At 36.2% G+C, this 17,349-nt stretch overlaps 1 pseudogene; it reads right to left on the reverse strand.

Annotated features, from left to right (window-relative positions):
• Nucleotides 1–318: 318 nt before the first annotated feature.
• LOC100336449 (low molecular weight phosphotyrosine protein phosphatase-like) lies at nucleotides 319–803 on the reverse strand (annotated as a pseudogene).
• Between the last annotated feature and the right edge of the window lie 16,546 nt (nucleotides 804–17,349).

Below are 17,349 nucleotides of genomic sequence, written 5' to 3' on the forward strand. Positions count from 1 at the left end.
AGCAACACGCTTACTTATGCACTTACTCATCAAGCTGCTGCCTGGCACTGAGCAGACGGGCAAACACCACACATCGTCCAAAAGGACAGTGGAGGCCATGCTTTCTGATTCATCTTCACCCCATAAACTGTCTAATAAAAAATGCTTATGTATTATTCTGCCAAATACAACTGATTTTTATCTATAATTATTTCTTTAAAGTAAGAAACAGTGAGTCAACTGAAGAAAGGGCTATGACCTTGAGCTAGGGAACTGTGACACTGAGCCGAGAAAAGGGGCCTGTGGGGATAAGCCTGGGCCTCGCAGGACTGGACCCAGTCAGTGAACCTTCTCCAGAAATGTTCTGCAGTGCTGCACACATTGCTCATTGATGGTCTCAAAGTCAGAGTTGTGATTTTCAATGATAGTGATTTTCAATAATGAGTTGTTTCTGTGGATCATAGCTCCCAAATAGTTCAATTTTCACTTTGTAGTTTTTAACTTGATAACTTTTTCTGTTCAAATCTCTTTAATTGATTTCACCCATATGTGGTATACAGTCAAAAGTGGAAATCGTTTCAGGTAATCTGCGGGGCAATATGACTCATGGGACTATCATGCTTTTTCATTGAAGCCTGTCCCCTGATAATCAGGAGGGTTTCCTAGTTCATACATGGTTGTCAATGCATGGCCTCTCCTCCAACTATCTGAAATGGTTTGATCAGTTACAGGTTTCCTAAAAACTGCTTCTGCAATGGGTGATAGAGAGATGTTACCCAGACACACAAAGAGCACCAATTTGATCATCTGCTAGCACACCCTCCCTCACTCCAAGAAGTAATAATTAAGATGCCTGAATGAATGACATCCTTGCCTTTGCGTTAAAGTGAAATTAAAGTCAGCAAGTCTTCAGTTCCCAGCCAATTTAGTTATGTTTATCAGAGTTTAACAACGTCTAAGAATAGGAGAATTGTGCCTAAGTTCAGTTTTCTTATGTGATATTTTTGTTAAGACACAGTTTTAAAATTTGTGAAAAATCTTATAATTTGAGGGCCTTAGTTATCAAATGGCCATATCTATTAGTTTGGCCAACAGATAGAAAATGGAACTCTTTCAATTCAGAAATTTCAACCACAATCATCATTGAATAATGTCTCCAGAACTTTTAACTTATCTTTGTATAAAGAAGCAGAATATAAAAATGTTTATATTTAATGCATGCTTTTTTTGGATTCTGTTTGAAATGAATCCTTTCCCTTTGCTTGAGCTTTAAATGTCTTAGACTTAAAGTGTATAGCTATTTTCTAGTCTTCTATTGTCAGGGTAGGTTTTATATCATTTTTTTTTTCTTTTCTGCTTTTGCATTTGTTTTGTGGCTTGTGATTGATGGGTAAATATTTCTTAGAAATTTGGGGGATAGAACCATGCAAATTATTTGGAATAGATATTAATTATTGTTCAAAGAAACCCACACTCCACTTCAGACTTCTGAGGTCTTCCCACCTTCAACCATGTTATTTCAGACATGTGGGTTTAAATTTAAGACAGAATAAAGATAAGTAAAAGAAATAATTTATGGAAGTAAGAAATACTTTCTACTTAGTATCTATGTTGTCCATCTGATAGAAGGACGTACATTAGAATACTTAACTGTTAAATAAGAAATAACTTGCCCTTTGCATCAAATTGAATAACTACAGGTTCAAGTTAGATACTTTTTGCTAAATCTTATTCTCTTTGATTAAGGTCTCTTAACCACAGGCGTGTGTGTATCTTTATTCACACTATATCTATATGTCTGTTATCTGTTACTATGGGCTGAAGATTAAAAACCATGTTATTAAACATCTTCAACCATAGAATTCCCTGACTTCTGAGTCTAGGAAGGAAATTAGGGACCTCCATTGTCCCAGGAAAGTGTTCACCTACTTTTAAAACTATTTTGTTACTCTCTGATACATGGGTGTCTTCATTTCAGCTTTTATGAAGCCCTTGGACTCAATTGTCTCCATGTTTTCTTTTGAAGCCATTCTCATGATTTACAAACCACATGTTTGTGCTGCAGGCAGGGTTGATGCATTGTCTTCATACCTTACATAGAAGCCTTGGTGTCAGTCACACCACAAAACCTCACAAGGATGAGGTCAGTTTGTTCTGAGTAGCACAGTGCTAGGAGAAACTTTTCACTATGTTCCCTACAGTTCTTTAAACAACTGAAACATGGTTCAACCATAACTACTTCCTATGATTTAAAATGCTGAGGGTTTAACAAAAAAATTTATTGAATAGTACTGTCAGTTTAACAACCTCTTATGTCTACTTTGAGAATATTTACATTCCAGATGAGAAATTATATTAATAGAAAAGTTTTATTTTAAAAATATAAACTGCATGGAAACATATTAATAAAAATAAATAGATTTTTCTCCATGAAGTTAGTGCTTTCTAAAAGTTTAAGGATTTAGATTTCTCTACGCATTATAATATTTTTAAATTCAGGTTTTCATAGCTAATTAAAAATAGAATTCAAATCACAGAATCCAAATCTCAGAGTATTAGATATTGCAATGTTTTGCTTTGGCACTTTTGCAATTATTACAATGTTATATAATAATAAAAGTCTTAGAAAATCTGGAAAAAATGTATCTGCTGCTGCTAAGTCACTTCAGTCGTGTCCGACTATGTGCGACCCCAAAGATGGCAGCCCACCAGGCTCCCCTGTCCCTGGGATTCTCCAGGCAAGAACACTGGAGTGGGTTGCCATGTCCTTCTCCAATGCATGAAAGTGAAAGTGAAAGTGAAGTCGCTCAGTCGTATCCGACTCTTAGCGACCCCATGGACTGCAGCCCACCAGGCTCCTCTGTCCATGGGATGTTCCAGGCAAGAGTACTGGAATGGGGTGCCATTGCCTTCTCCAAAAAATGTATCTAAGGTGAGGTTAATAGAGATGAGCTTAATTTTCACAATGTGGTGAAGAATTGATAGAAATGCAAGTAAGGACATTAAAATCATAAGAAAGATTCATACAGTAATGCCTGACCTTAAATCTAACATTTGCAGATGTGTTTTATAAATTTTGGAAGAATTTTTAAAGAATACTCCAAACCAACCCAAAAGTCAACACTTTGTAAAGGATGATACAGTAATGTAAACATGTGATGGTCATCAACAATGAGTTTCTTAGAAGGTATTTGAAAAAATGCAAATTTGTAAAAAAAACTGACTTCCAAAATTATATCTTAAATTTAATTGGCTTTAAATATTAATATTACTATAAAGTATAGACATATATTAATTAATTTAATAAAGAGTAAATTCTATGTCCCAGGTACTGTAACAGGCACTGGGGATATAAATTAGCATAATTGAGCTATGTTGGAAATGGATTTGTACAGCAATTATAAGTAATTTTGGCTGTAGATAAGGAAAACTTGACTATTAGCACTTTAAATGAATAGTTTTCACTTCCTGAGGATTTTTGGAGTTAGGAGGCTGCTGACTTTGGGTCTATGGCACCGAATGATAGAACTGTTCTTATGGTCATTTTTCATGCTTGTGAGTTTAAGGCATTGACGTTGTGGCTATTTTAAAAGGAGCTGTGCTAATAACATGTTTTCTTTCTATCAGGAAAACAAATGCTTTCTTAGATGTCACCTAGAAAAAGTCCATTTATTTATTATTGGTCAAAACTTGTCACATGCCCACTTTTAGCTTCAAAGGGAACTATAACTGAATATTTAGTTTTTCAACTTCTGTGATGGAGATGGATGGAATATCAAATTGGGTTAATTTGTCAATAAGGTCTACTGTAAGCCCTTTCCCACTTGAAAAGTAATGACATATATAATAAGGAATCCAACTATATTTTTCAGCACCTAGAGAGTGATATGACTGATAAACTTTCTATACTCTAGCAATTGTGGTATAGCAGGAAGAAGGGCTCTACTAGGAAGTTAGAATATACTTGTGAAGATAAAGTAGAAGTTACTGCAGTAGAATTTCTGTGTATTTTTAAAGAGGGTGATTTTAACATGGAATAGAATAATAATATATATATATTTTTTGTCTTTGACTTTGTGGGAGTTAAATACATATATTTTAAACATTTTTTTTTCTCTTTTTCCAAAGTGTTTTCTATTCAAATAAACAGGAATTAGGTATTGTGTGTGTTATTTGCTCAGTCGGGTCTAACTCTTTGTGACCCTGTGGACTGCAGCCCACCGGGCTCCTCTGTCCATGGAATTTCTAGAGGAGAGGAGTGGGTAGCCATTCCCTTCCCCAAGGGATCTTCCTGACCCAGAGATTGAATCTGGGTCTTTTGCATTTCAGGCAGATTCTTTACTGTTTGAACTACCAGCGAAGCCTCCCGTCTGCCCCCGCTGCAATTTTCAGATACTATAAAAATTCAGTTGTTGTTGAGGAGGAAACTGAGGCACACTGACCTCCCACTCCAGGCCTCTATGACCGTCCGAGGTCTAGCCTAAATCCTCCTGCTCTTTGGCTCCAATGGAATGCTCTGCATGCCGGCAGCCTTCTGCAGGGGAGGGTCTCAGAAGCCCATCTGGGGGCCTGCGTCAGGAGTTAGATATTGTTTTATCTTAACTATAAACATAAAGTTTTATAATGGCAGTTTATATTAGACAAGCTATTATTTAGAGAAGAATAATAAATTCTTGGTGAAGAAATAGAACGAGTTGAAGGCACTGGAGAGTGATCCAAAGCAGGCAGAAACAGGAATATAGACACTTGAAAAAGGAAACTGCACTGAATGAGTTTTACAGTTATGAATTTTCTGCCTGTGGGTCTTCTCCTTAAGCGTGACATGGAATGGCTGGAATTCAAGCACAAAGTTGCAGCCTTATTCGCTCAAGGAGTCAAAGAATGGAGTTCGATGATGCCAAGGTAGAAGATGAGTGAGGGGAAGCTTTCTGGAAAGGGAGATAATTGTGGTGGAGGCCCCAGAGCTGCCGACAAACTCTATGATCAGCCCTTGAACTGCACATACATGAGGGAATGCACCAGACCTGTCAGAATGGAAAACAGTAGAGATTTCAGTTGCTTATCGAAGGAGCCAGAGTTTGAAATTCAAGTCCAAAAAAGTTAAGTGACTACTAGAACAAAAATCAACACTAAGAAAAAACTGACAGAATACAGGCTATCAAGATGCATAATTCATAATGATTAGTGTGAATTTAAATGTAAAGAAACAGGAAAATATGACCCATAGACAAGATAGAAAGCAGCAAAGAGAAACCAACCCCAGGATGACTCAGATGTTTGAATTAATGAAAAAGTTTTTCTTTTTAAGCTATTGTAAATATTTTCATGGGTTGGAACAAAAATATGTCATAATAAATGAACAGATGGGGAATCTCAGCAGAAAAATGGAAACTATAAAAGAAAACCAAATAAAAACTGTAAAACTGACAATGAAATATTTGAAATGAAAAATTTGAACTGGATGGGCTTAATACCAGATTGGAAATTAGAGAATGTGGAGAGAAAGCAATAGAACAGGGGGAAAACTAAGGGAAATAATCCAGCTCCCAAAATGTATTGCTTAAATCATAAGACTTGAGAGTTGACATTACTCTTTGATCCATGAATTGCAGAATAGATGGGTTAGCAGGCCTGAAAACATTAATCTCATTGTATATCTCTTGTATATCAGATCCCTTGGATGACCTGATACATTGTCAATGAGCAGTAATGTTTTGAAAGGAATCTTTCTCTGAGTATTAGTGCTCAATAATGAGCTTAAAGTATTTTTTTTTAGATATACTTTATTTTATTTTTTAACTTTACAATATTGTATTGGTTTTGCCATATATCAACATGAATCCACCACAGGTATACACGTGTTGTTCAGCAAACCATGTTGTAAAAAGATGCGCTATCATCCAGGCTTTGTTGTTCCATTTATAGGGAAGAATTGTTAAGGACTTAGAATTTTCAGACTGTCAAATGAGCACTGGCTTCAACTTAAAGTCACCAGCTGCATTAGCTTCTAACAAGAGAGTCAACCTGTTCTTTGAAACTTTGAAGCCAGTCACTGATTTCTGCTTCCTAGCAGTGAAAGTCCCAGATGGCACCTTCTTCCAATAGAAGGCCATTTTGTTTACATTGAAAATCTCTTGTCTAATAAAGCCACCTCATGAATTATTTTAACTAGTTCTTCTGGACCACATGCTGCAGCTTCCACATCAGCTTTTTCCCGGTGCACTTTTAGTTATAGAGATGGCTAGTTTCCTTAGACCCCTCGAACCAACCTCTGCTAGCTTTAAAGTTTTCTTTTGCAGCTTCCTCACCTCTCTCAGCCTTTGCAGAATTGAAGCGAGTTAGGGAGGGCCTTGCTCTGGATTCAACTTTGGCTTAAGGGAGTTACTGTGTCTGGTTTGATCGTCTATTCAGACCACTAAACCTTTCCTCATATTAGCTTTCAGCCTATCTTGGCCTTTCAATATGCCTTCCTCACTAAGCGTAATCATTTCTAGCTTTTGATTTAAAGCAAGAGATGGAATTCTTTCTTTCCCTTAAACACTTAAAGGCCATTGTAGGGTTATTAATTGGCCTAATTTCAATATGGTGGTGTTTTGGGGAATGGTGAGGTTTAAGGAGAAGGAGAGAGATGGAGAAAAGGCCAGTCGTTGGAGCAGTTAGAACACACACATTTATCAGTTAAATTTGTCATTTTATGTAGGTACAATTTGTGGTGTTCCAAAACAAACACAATGGTAACATAAAAGATCATTGATCACGGATTACCATAACATATATAATAATAATGAAAAGGTTTGAAAAATTGTGAGAATTACCAAAAGGTAATACAGAGACATCAAGTGAGCAAATGCTGTTACAGATGGTGCCAATACACTTGCTAGGTGCAGGGTTACCACAAAACTTCAATTTATAAAAACTGCAATATCTGTGAAGCACAAACCCAATAAGGAGTGCTTATAGTCTAAAATGCATGTAATTGTAGGATGAGAATGAAAAAAGAATAGTGAGGGAATGGGCCACAAAAAGTATGTGAAGACATCATGTCTAAAAATTTTCCAAAACTGGTGACAAGCATAAACTTAACATACAAGACTCTTAGCAAAATCCAAGAGGACAAATAAAAATAAAGTCACACTTAGCAACATTGTAGTCAAACTGCTGAGATCCAAATTTACAGAAAATATCTTGAAAGCCACTTGAAAAATTGATATAACTATTGATGGTGGTGGGAGAAGGCAATGGCACCCCACTCTAGTACTCTTGCCTGGAACATCCCATGGATGGAGGAGTCTGGTGGGCTGCAGCCCACGGGGTCCCTAGGAGTCAGATACGACTGAGCGACTTCACTTTCACTTTTCACTTTCATGCATTGGAGAAGGAAATGGCAACCCACTCCAGTGTTCTTGCCTGGAGAATCCCAGGGATGGGGGAGCCTGGTGGGCTGCCGTCTATGGGGTCGCACACAGTCGGACACGACTGAAGTGACTTAGCAGCAGCAGCATTGATGGTGGTATATACATAACTGTTCCTCATCAGAAACAATGGATGCCCACAGACAATGAAGTAGCATATTTAAATGCTGAAAATAAGCAGAAAATGTTCTGCCAATCCAGTGATATAACCAGTGGGAAATATATATATATATATATATATATATATATATATATATATATATATTTTAAGTGAAGGCAAAATTAAGAAATTTTCAGGCTTAAAATAAAATTGAATTAGTCACATCAGTCCTGCCTTACAGGAAATGTTAAAGCAAGGTCTTCAGTCTGAAGAGAAATGACTAGAAAATCTAGTCTTGAATCTACAGAAGGAAAGGAATGGCACAAGAAGGAGTAAACATGCAGCTAAACAAAAAAGAATCTTCTTTTAATTTCTTTTTTCTCAAGTGTTTACATAGAAGTTTAATTGCTTTTAAATTTTGTAGATATTTCTCATTGTTTAAATTTTTAAAAATTGAAGCTAATCAGGTTTTGATCTCAGCAGTATAAATTATAAAATCATAGAGAAATTCAAAATAGTTTCATTAATCTTAGAAATATGGGATTCTTTGTAACAAAAATTCATATTTTAAAAAATAAGAGGAGATAGCAACCTGTATTTACAGTTTATTCTGTCCTGAGTTACTGCTTCACTGCATATCTAATCAGTATTTATCTTATTGAATATGAGACCATTCAAATAATTTTTCAAATACTGAAAACCATTACACAAAACTTATTCATCTCTGATATTTACAAAGCGCATATTTGATATTCAGAATTTTTTTTGAGATTTTGGATTAATTGTGTTTTCAAATAAGACTTTTCTCAGAGTTTTTGTTATATATATATTTTAAATTGTGAAAGCATGGTAACACATTTACAGGAGACTTGGAAAATATAGAAGAAGGCTACATATAGCTCCACTATATATTACAATTGTTGTTTAAATAGATGAATTAAGATTTTTAGCTGTAGTTTCAATATCAAACTCTCAAAAATTAATAGAATGAATATAAAGAGAAGTGGAAGGATAGAGTAGACTTGAAACAGCACTATGAACCAATTCAACATAATTAAGATTTATACAATTCTCACACAACAGTCATATACAAATTCTATTCAAGTTTCCATAGACTAGGAGACACTGGAACATTTCCAGGGACATAAAACATGCAACTTATTTTCTTCTAATTTCTTTAAAAGACATATAACTATTTAAGGGAAAAATTATATCAGAGAATTATGAAGTTTAAAATGAATGAACATGTAACATAAATGACAACAATAACACAAAGTTTGAGTGGGGGAGTGTAAATAGAAGTATGTTATTTTTACATTTGATGTGAAATAGTATGACTTTAACCCTCTGTTCAGTTCAATTTAGTTCAGTTCAGTCGCTCAGTCGTGTCCGACTCTTTGTGCCCCATGAATCGCAGCACGCCAGGCCTCCCTGTCCATCACCAACTCCCGGAGTTCACTCAGACTCACGTCCATTGAGTCAGTGATGCCATCCAGCCATCTCATCCTCTGTCGTCTCCTTCTCCTCCTGCCCCCATCCCGGCCAGCATCAGAGTCTTTTCCAATGAGTCAACTCTTTGCATGAGGTGGCTAAAGTACTGGAGTTTCAGCTTTAGCATCATTCCTTCCAAAGAAATCCTAGGGCTGATCTCCTTCAGAATGGACTGGTTGGATCTCCTTGCAGTCCAAGGGACTCTCAAGAGTCTTCTCCAACACCACAGTTCAAAAGCATCAATTCTTCGGTGCTCAGCCTTCTTCACAGTCCAACTCTCACATCCGTACATGACCACAGGAAAACCCATTGCCTTGACTAGACGGACCTTTGTTGGCAAAGTAATGTCTCTGCTTTTGAATATGCTATCTAGGTTGGTCATAACTGTTCTTCCAAGGAGTAAGCATCTTTTAATTTCATGGCTGCTGATACCATCTGCAGTGATTTTGGAGCCCCCAAAAATAAAGTCTGACACTGTTTCCACTGTTTCCCCATCTATTTCCCATGAAGTGATAGGACCAGATGCCATGATCTTCGTTTTCTGAATGTTGAGCTTTAAGCCAAGTTTTTCACTCTGCCCTTTCACTTTCATCAAGAGGCTTTTGAGTTCCTCTTCACTTTCTGCCATAAGGGTGGTGTCATCTGCACATCTGAGGTTATTGATATTTCTCCCGGCAGTCTTGATTCCAGCTTGTGCTTCTTCCAGCCCAGTGTTTCTCATGATGCACTCTGCATATACATTAAATAAGCAGGGTGACAATAAACAGCCTTGACGTACTCCTTTTCCTATTTGGAACCAGTCTGTTGTTCCATGTCCAGTTCTAACTGTTGCTTCCTGATCTGCATACAAATTTCTCAAGAGGCAGATCAGGTGGTCTGGTATTCCCATCTCTTTCAGAATTTTCCACAGTTTATTGTGATCCACAAAGTCAAAGGCTTTGGCATAGTAAATAAAGCAGAAATAGATGTTTTTCTGGAACTCTCTTGCTTCTTCCATGATCCAGCGGATGTTGGCAATTTGATCTCTGGTTCCTCTGCCTTTTCTAAAACCAGCTTGAACATCAGGAAGTTCACGGTTCACATATTGCTGAAGCCTGGCTTGGAGAATTTTGAGCATTACTTTACTAGCGTGTGAGATGAGTGCAATTGTGCAGTAGTTTGAGCATCTTTGGCATTGCCTTTCTTTGGGATTGGAATGAAAACTGACCTTTTCCAGTCCTGTGGCCACTGCTGAGTTTTCCAAATTTGCTGGCATATTGAGTGAAGCACTTTCACAGCATCATCTTTCAGGATTTGAAATAGCTCAAATGGAATTCCATCACCTCCACTAGCTTTGTTCATAGTGATGTTTTCTTTTTTTTTTTTTTTTTTAATTTTTTAATTTAATTTAATTTTTAAACTTTACATAATTGTATTAGTTTTGCCAAATATCAAAATGAATCCACCACAGGTATACATGTGTTCCCCATCCTGAACCCTCCTCCCTCCTCCCTCCCCATACCACCCCCCTGGGTCGTCCCAGTGCACTAGCCCCAAGCATCCAGTATCGTGCATCGAACCTGGACTGGCAACTCGTTTCTTACATGATATTTTACATGTTTCAGTGTCATTCTCCCAAATCTTCCCACCCTCTCCCTCTCGCACAGAGTCCGTAAGGCTGTTCTCTACATCAGTGTCTCTTTTGCTGTCTCGTACACCGGGTTATTGTTACCATCTTTCTAAATCCCATATATATGCGTTAGTATACTGTATTTATGTTTTTCCTTCTGGCTTACTTCACTCTGTATAATAGGCTCCAGTTTCATCCACCTCATTAGACCTGATTCAAATGTATTCTTTTTAATGGCTGAGTAATACTCCATTGTGTATATGTACCACAGCTTTCTTATCCATTCATCTGGGCGTAGTGATGTTTTCTAAGGCCCACTTGACTTCACATTCCAGGATGTCTGGCTCTAGGTCAGTGATCACACCATCGTGATTATCTGGGTCGTGAAGATTTTTTTTGTACAGTTCTTCTGTGTATTCTTGCCATCTCTTCTTATTATCTTCTGCTTCTGCTAGGTCCATACCATTTCTGTCCTTTATCGAGCCCATCTTTGCATGAAATGTTCCCTTGGTATCTCTAATTTTCTTGAATAGATCTCTAGTCTTTCCCATTCTGTTGTTTTCCTCTATTTCTTTGCATTGATCACTGAGGAAGGCTTTCTTATCTCTTCTTGCTATTCTTTGGAACTCTGCATTCAGATGCTTATATCTTTCCTTTTCTCCTTTGCTTTTCACTTCTCTTCTTTTCACAGCTATTTGTAAGGCCTCCTGAGACAGCCATTTTGCTTTTTTGCATTTCTTTTCCATGGGGATGGTCTTGATCCCTGTCTCCTGTACAATGTCACAAACCTCATTCCATAGTTCATCAGGCGCTCTATCTATCAGATCTAGGCCCTTAAATCTATTTCTCACTTCCACTGTATAATCCATAAGGGATTTGATTTAGGTCATACCTGAATGGTCTAGTGGTTTTCCCTATTTTCTTTAATTTAAATCTGAATTTGGCAATAAGGAGTTCATGATCTGAGCCACAGTCAGCTCCTGGTCTTGTTTTTGTTGGCTGTATAGAGTTTCTCCATCTTTGGCTGCAAAGAATATAATCAGTCTGATTTCGGTGTTGACCATCTGGTGATGTCCTTGTGTAGAGCCTTCTCTTGTGTTGCTGGAAGAGTGTGTTTGTTATGACCAGTGCATTTTCTTGGCAAAACTCTATTAGTCTTTGCCCTGCTTCATTCCATATTCCAAGGCCAAATTTGCCTGTTACTCCTCATGACAATTTAAGGATGAATATTTTAATCCCTACAGATTCACAAAAAATAATGCAGAGATAGTTTCTTAGCCAATTAAAAATTTAAAATGGATTACTAAAAACAGTCTAATCATTTAAATGAAGGCAGAAAAATAAGAGCAAAGAATAAAAAACACAGAGTACAAATAAAATGCATAGTGAAGTGAAGTGAAGTGAAATGAAGTTGCTCAGTTGTGTCCGACTCTTTGCGACCCTGAGGAGCCTACCAGGCTCTTCCCTCCATGGGATTCTCCAGGCAAGAATACTGGAGTGGGTTGTCATTTCCTTTTCTAGGGGATCTTCCTGACCCAGGGATTGAACCAGGGTCTCCTGCATTGCGGGCAGAAGCTTTAACCTCTGAGCCACCAGGGAACTAAATGCAACTGTGTCAATAACTGCATTATATATCAATAACTAACATTCCAATGAAAAGACATTATAAGACTAGATAAAAAGACAAAACTCAATCATACACTCCCTATGAGAGACACATTTTAGATATAAAGATTAGATAAGCTGAACTTTTTAACTTTATTCTCTTTTATTACCTTCTCTTATTTGGATGGATGAAGATAAACCATTAAAACATTAACTATAAGAATCAGTTCAATTCAGTCACTCAGTCGTGTTTGACTCTTTGCGACCCCATAGACTGCAGCACTCCAGGCTTCCCCATCCATCACCAAATCCTGGAATTTACCCAAACTCATGTCCATTGTGTCAGTGATGCCATCCAACCATCTCATCCTCTGTCGTCCCCTTCTCCTCCTGCCTTCAATTTTTCCCAGAATCAGGGTCTTCAGTGAGTCAGTTCCTTGCATCAAGTGGCCAAAGTATTGGAGCTTCAGCTTCAGCTTCAGCATCAGTCCTTCCAATGAATATTCAGGACTGATTTCCTTTAGAATGGACTGGTTGGCTCTCCTTGCAGTCCAAGGGACTCTCAAGAGTCTTCTCCAACACAAAAGCATCAATTCTTTATGCTTTCAACTTTCTTTTCTCTACTTTCTTTATAGTCCAACTCTCACATCCATACATGACACCTGGAAAAACCATAGCTTTGACTAGATGGACCTTTCTTAGCAAAGTAATGTCTCTGCCTTTTACTATGCTCTCTAGGTTGATCATAGCTTTTCTTCCAAGGAGCAAGTATGTCTTAATTTCATGGCTGCAGTCACCCTCTGCAGTGATTTTGGAGAACAAGAAAATAAAGTCTGTCACTGTTTCTATTGTTTCTCCATCTATTTGCCATAAAGTGATGGCACTGGATGCTATGATCTTAGCTTTTTGAATGTTGAGTTTAAAGCCAGCTGTTTTGCTCTCCTCTTTTACTTTCATCAAGAGGCTCTTTCGTTCCTCTTCAGTTTCTGCCACAAGGATGGTGTCATCTGCAAATCAGAGGTTATTGATATAAGAATAGTATTAGACTAAAGGGATTTCAAGTCAAGGAGTATCAGAGATAAAGAGGAACAAGTCATAATGATAAGAAAGTGAAAAGTGAAAGTGAAGTCGCTCAATTGAGTCTGACTCTTTGCGACCCCATGGACTGTAGCCCACCAGGCTCCTCTGTGCATGGGATTCTCCAGGTAAGAGTACTGGAGTGGGTTGCCATTTCCTTCTCCAGGGGATCTTCTAGACCCAAGTATCGAAACCGGGTCTCCCACTTTTCAGGCAGATGCGTTACCATCTGAGCCACCAGGGAAGCCTAGTAATGATAAGGAAAGCATAATGATAAGAAGAAAGCATAATGATACCAGGGAAACATAATGATAAGAGGGTCCATTCAACAGGAAGACTTAATATTTGTAACTGTGTGTGTGCCTAAGAGCTTCAGAAAATGTAAATCAAAAACTTAGAGAAAAAAGAGCATAGTAGGAAAATTTACAATCACGTATGGAGACTTTTTTTTTTAAATCAATCTTTCAGTGATATATAGAACAAATAGGCAAAAAGTCAGTCAGAACATAGAAGACTTGAGCAATACTTTCAATCATTTGAGTCTATTATCATTTTTAGAACATTAACTCCAAAATATGAAGAATATACCTTTTTTCAAGTGCATATATATTGCTCAAAAGTGGTCATCAACACAAATTATCCCTAACTATAAACAAGTCTCAGTGTATTTTAGAATATTAAAATCTTACAGAGTATGTCCTTGATGACCATGACATTACATTAGAAATCAATAACAATGAGAAGTTTAGAAAATTGCAAAATATTTTAAAATGAAACAATATACTTCTAATAACCCATGGGTCAATGAAGAAATAACAAGGGATTTGGGGACAATTTTTAAACTAAATGAAAAGGAAAAAATAATACATAAAAACTTTTTGGAGTGCATCAAAAACTGTGTTTTGAAAAAAGTTTTTGACTTTGGATACTTACATCAGAAAATAAAAAAGTTTAAAATGAAAGATAAAAAAGGTGATGCAATAGAAAACAGATAAAAATAAAGAAATCAATAAAGACAAATGTTGGTTCTTTGAAAAGATTAGCAAAACTTGATCAACTCCTAGCAAGACTGAGCAAAATAAATAAGTAAAGAAATATATAAAAAAGAAAGGAAAAGAGAGAGAGATTTCTAAGGTATTAATACCAAGAATTAAAGGGAGGAATTTCCTACAGACTCTGTAGGCTTTAAACAAATAAAAAGAGAGTACTACAAATAACGTTGTACCAGGAAATTTAACAGCATAGATAAAATTGACAAATTCCTTGAAAAAATGTAAAATATCAAAATTGACACAATGAATTATAAGAAAGTGATTACAAGTGAGTGATTACAAGAAGAAAGGCTCTGTATATACTAAAGACATTGAATTTGCTATTACACATCTTCCTGTTAAGAAAACGTCAAACCTAGATGGATTCATTGGTGAATTCTCTCAACTGCAAAATAAATAAATAATCCCAATCTCAATCTCTTTTAGAAAATAGGCGAGGGGGAATCACTTCCCTACCGGTTTTATGTGGTTGGAATGAACTTGACACCAAAATATGGAAAACAAAAACAAAAAACAGAAAAGAAAATTGCTATCCAACGTTCTTCAAAGAACATAGTTGTAAAATCATTTACATACTATTAGCAAACCGAATTTAATAACATATAAAAAGAATAATACATCATGACAAGTGAGGTTTATATGTGTTAGATTTAACATTTGAAAACCAATCTAATTAATCACACTAACAGAATGAAGGAGAAGTGCCATATAATTATCTCACCAAAAAAACACTTCCAAAATTCAGCACCCATTCATTATAAAAACGTTGAGCAATTACAAGAAGATAACTTCTTCAATCCAAGGAAGAAGATCTACAAATCAGAAACTACAGCTAATTATATTAGATAGTGCACAATTTTGTAATTTTCCCCTAGGATGAGTAACAAAGCAAGAATGCTTTACTTACCATTTTGACAATGTTCATCATTTTAGTTCAAGAGTGTACACCACTTCAACAACGTCCTAGAGGTTCCAGTGAGTACAAGAAGGCAAAAGAAACAAAAAGCATAAAGATCATAATGGAAGGTATAAAATAATTTTTATTCACAGAAGACATCATTATCTATATAGATGTTCCTAAGAAATCTATAAGAAATATTTGACTTCTTATATATTCCAAAAGGAATAATTAATGAATTTAGAGATTTCATAGGCATGAGATTAATTTGCAAAAATCAAAGGTATATTTATAAAACAAATAAATAGGAAACAAGTTAAAACAACATTACATTTAAATTATAAAAACTTAAAATATTCTAGAATAAATTTAATAAAAGATATGAATGTCTTCTGTACTGAAATCCACAAAATAATGCTGAAAGAAATGGAGTAGCAAAATATACTATATTCATTAATTAGAAGGCTGAATTTTATTAATTTGTCAATTTTTTCCAATTTATTTGTCAATTCAGTGAAATCCCAATCATAATATCAACAGAAAATCTTGTATATATTATTCAGTTCATTATAAAATTTATATGAATATATTAAGTCTTGGAATATTCAAAATAATTTTTTAAAAGAATGAAGTTGGATGATTTAAACTTCCTCATTTCAAGGGTTACAGTAAAGAACTGTTATTCAAGAGAGTGTGATATTGGCATAATAATAGACAAAGAGATCAATGAAACCAAATAGCAAGTCTGAAAATAGACACATATATATAGTCAAATGATGTTTGATGAAACTGCTAAAGCAATTCTTGGAAGGAATGGATGATATACTTAAATGTGAAAGCTAAATCCCTGACATTTTTAGAGAAAATATAACCTGTGGTTGGCAAATATTTCTTAGAAAGCAATACAGAATGATAAAAGTATTTTTTTTCTTCAAAATTAAAGCATCTTTCCCATCAAAATATACAAAATAAATTAAGAAATAAGATAGACTAGGAGAAAGTATGTAGAAACCATCTATCTGACAAAGAACTTATTCAGAATATATTCAGAATATATAAGAAATAATAAATTACATATAATAAAATAGTAAATACAATCAATCTAGTAAAAAAAGCAAAATTTTGAACACAGAATTCATCAAGATTTCTCAAATAGCCAATAAGCACATTTTATAATGTGTTTAATACCCATAGTCATCATGGAAATACAAACTAAAACCACAGTAACATAGTACTACACAATCATGAAACTGACCCATTTCAATCGGATGAAGTCATGTGACAAATTCTGGCCAATGAGTTGGGAGCTAAAGTGACCTGTGTTACTTCTAGTCTGGCCCATTTAATTGTCAATGTAAAGCTCGTACATCTTTCTTTTCCCCTCTGGTATGATACTTTGCAACCCTTGAGATGGTTACATGCATGATGGTTAGTTTTATGTATCAGTTTGGCCCATGGAGTATCCAGCTCTTTGATTAAACATTATTTCTAGGTGTGTCTGTGAGGGTGTATTTGGATGAGATGAACTTCTCTAGAAACAAAGATTGCCCTCCCTGTTATGGGTGAACTCATCCAATCTCCTGAAGGCCAGTATGTAATACAGGTCTGAATAAGAAAGAACACTCCCTCCCTGTCTGAAGACAGCCAGGACATTACTTTTCGCCTCCTTTCAGACTTGTATCAGAATTTACATATTAGCCCTCCTGGGTCTCCAGCTTGCCAACCACAACTCTTGGACCTCTCAGTCTCCACAATTAACTGAGCCGATTTCTTACTACCCACACACACACACAGACAGACATATATATATGATGTGGGCTCATTTGCTCAATCATTCAGTTGTGTCCGACTCTTTGTAATCCCATGGAATGTAGCCCACTAGGCTCCTCTATCCATGGGATTTCCCAGGCAAGAATACAGGAATGGGTTGCCATTTCCTCCTCCAGGGGATCTTCCCAACACAGGGATCAAACCTGTGTCTCTGGAATTGGCAGGCAGATTCTTTAACTACTGAGTTACGTGGGAAGCACTTTCTTCCTATGCAGAATTTGGACGAATACAGATTTTTGAACTAGGAAGTGGAGCTTGGCTTAACAATCAAAAATATGGAAGCAGCTTTGGAACTG

Source organism: Bos taurus, chromosome 9, assembly GCF_002263795.3.
Source record: "Bos taurus isolate L1 Dominette 01449 registration number 42190680 breed Hereford chromosome 9, ARS-UCD2.0, whole genome shotgun sequence".
NCBI lineage: Eukaryota > Metazoa > Chordata > Mammalia > Artiodactyla > Bovidae > Bos > Bos taurus.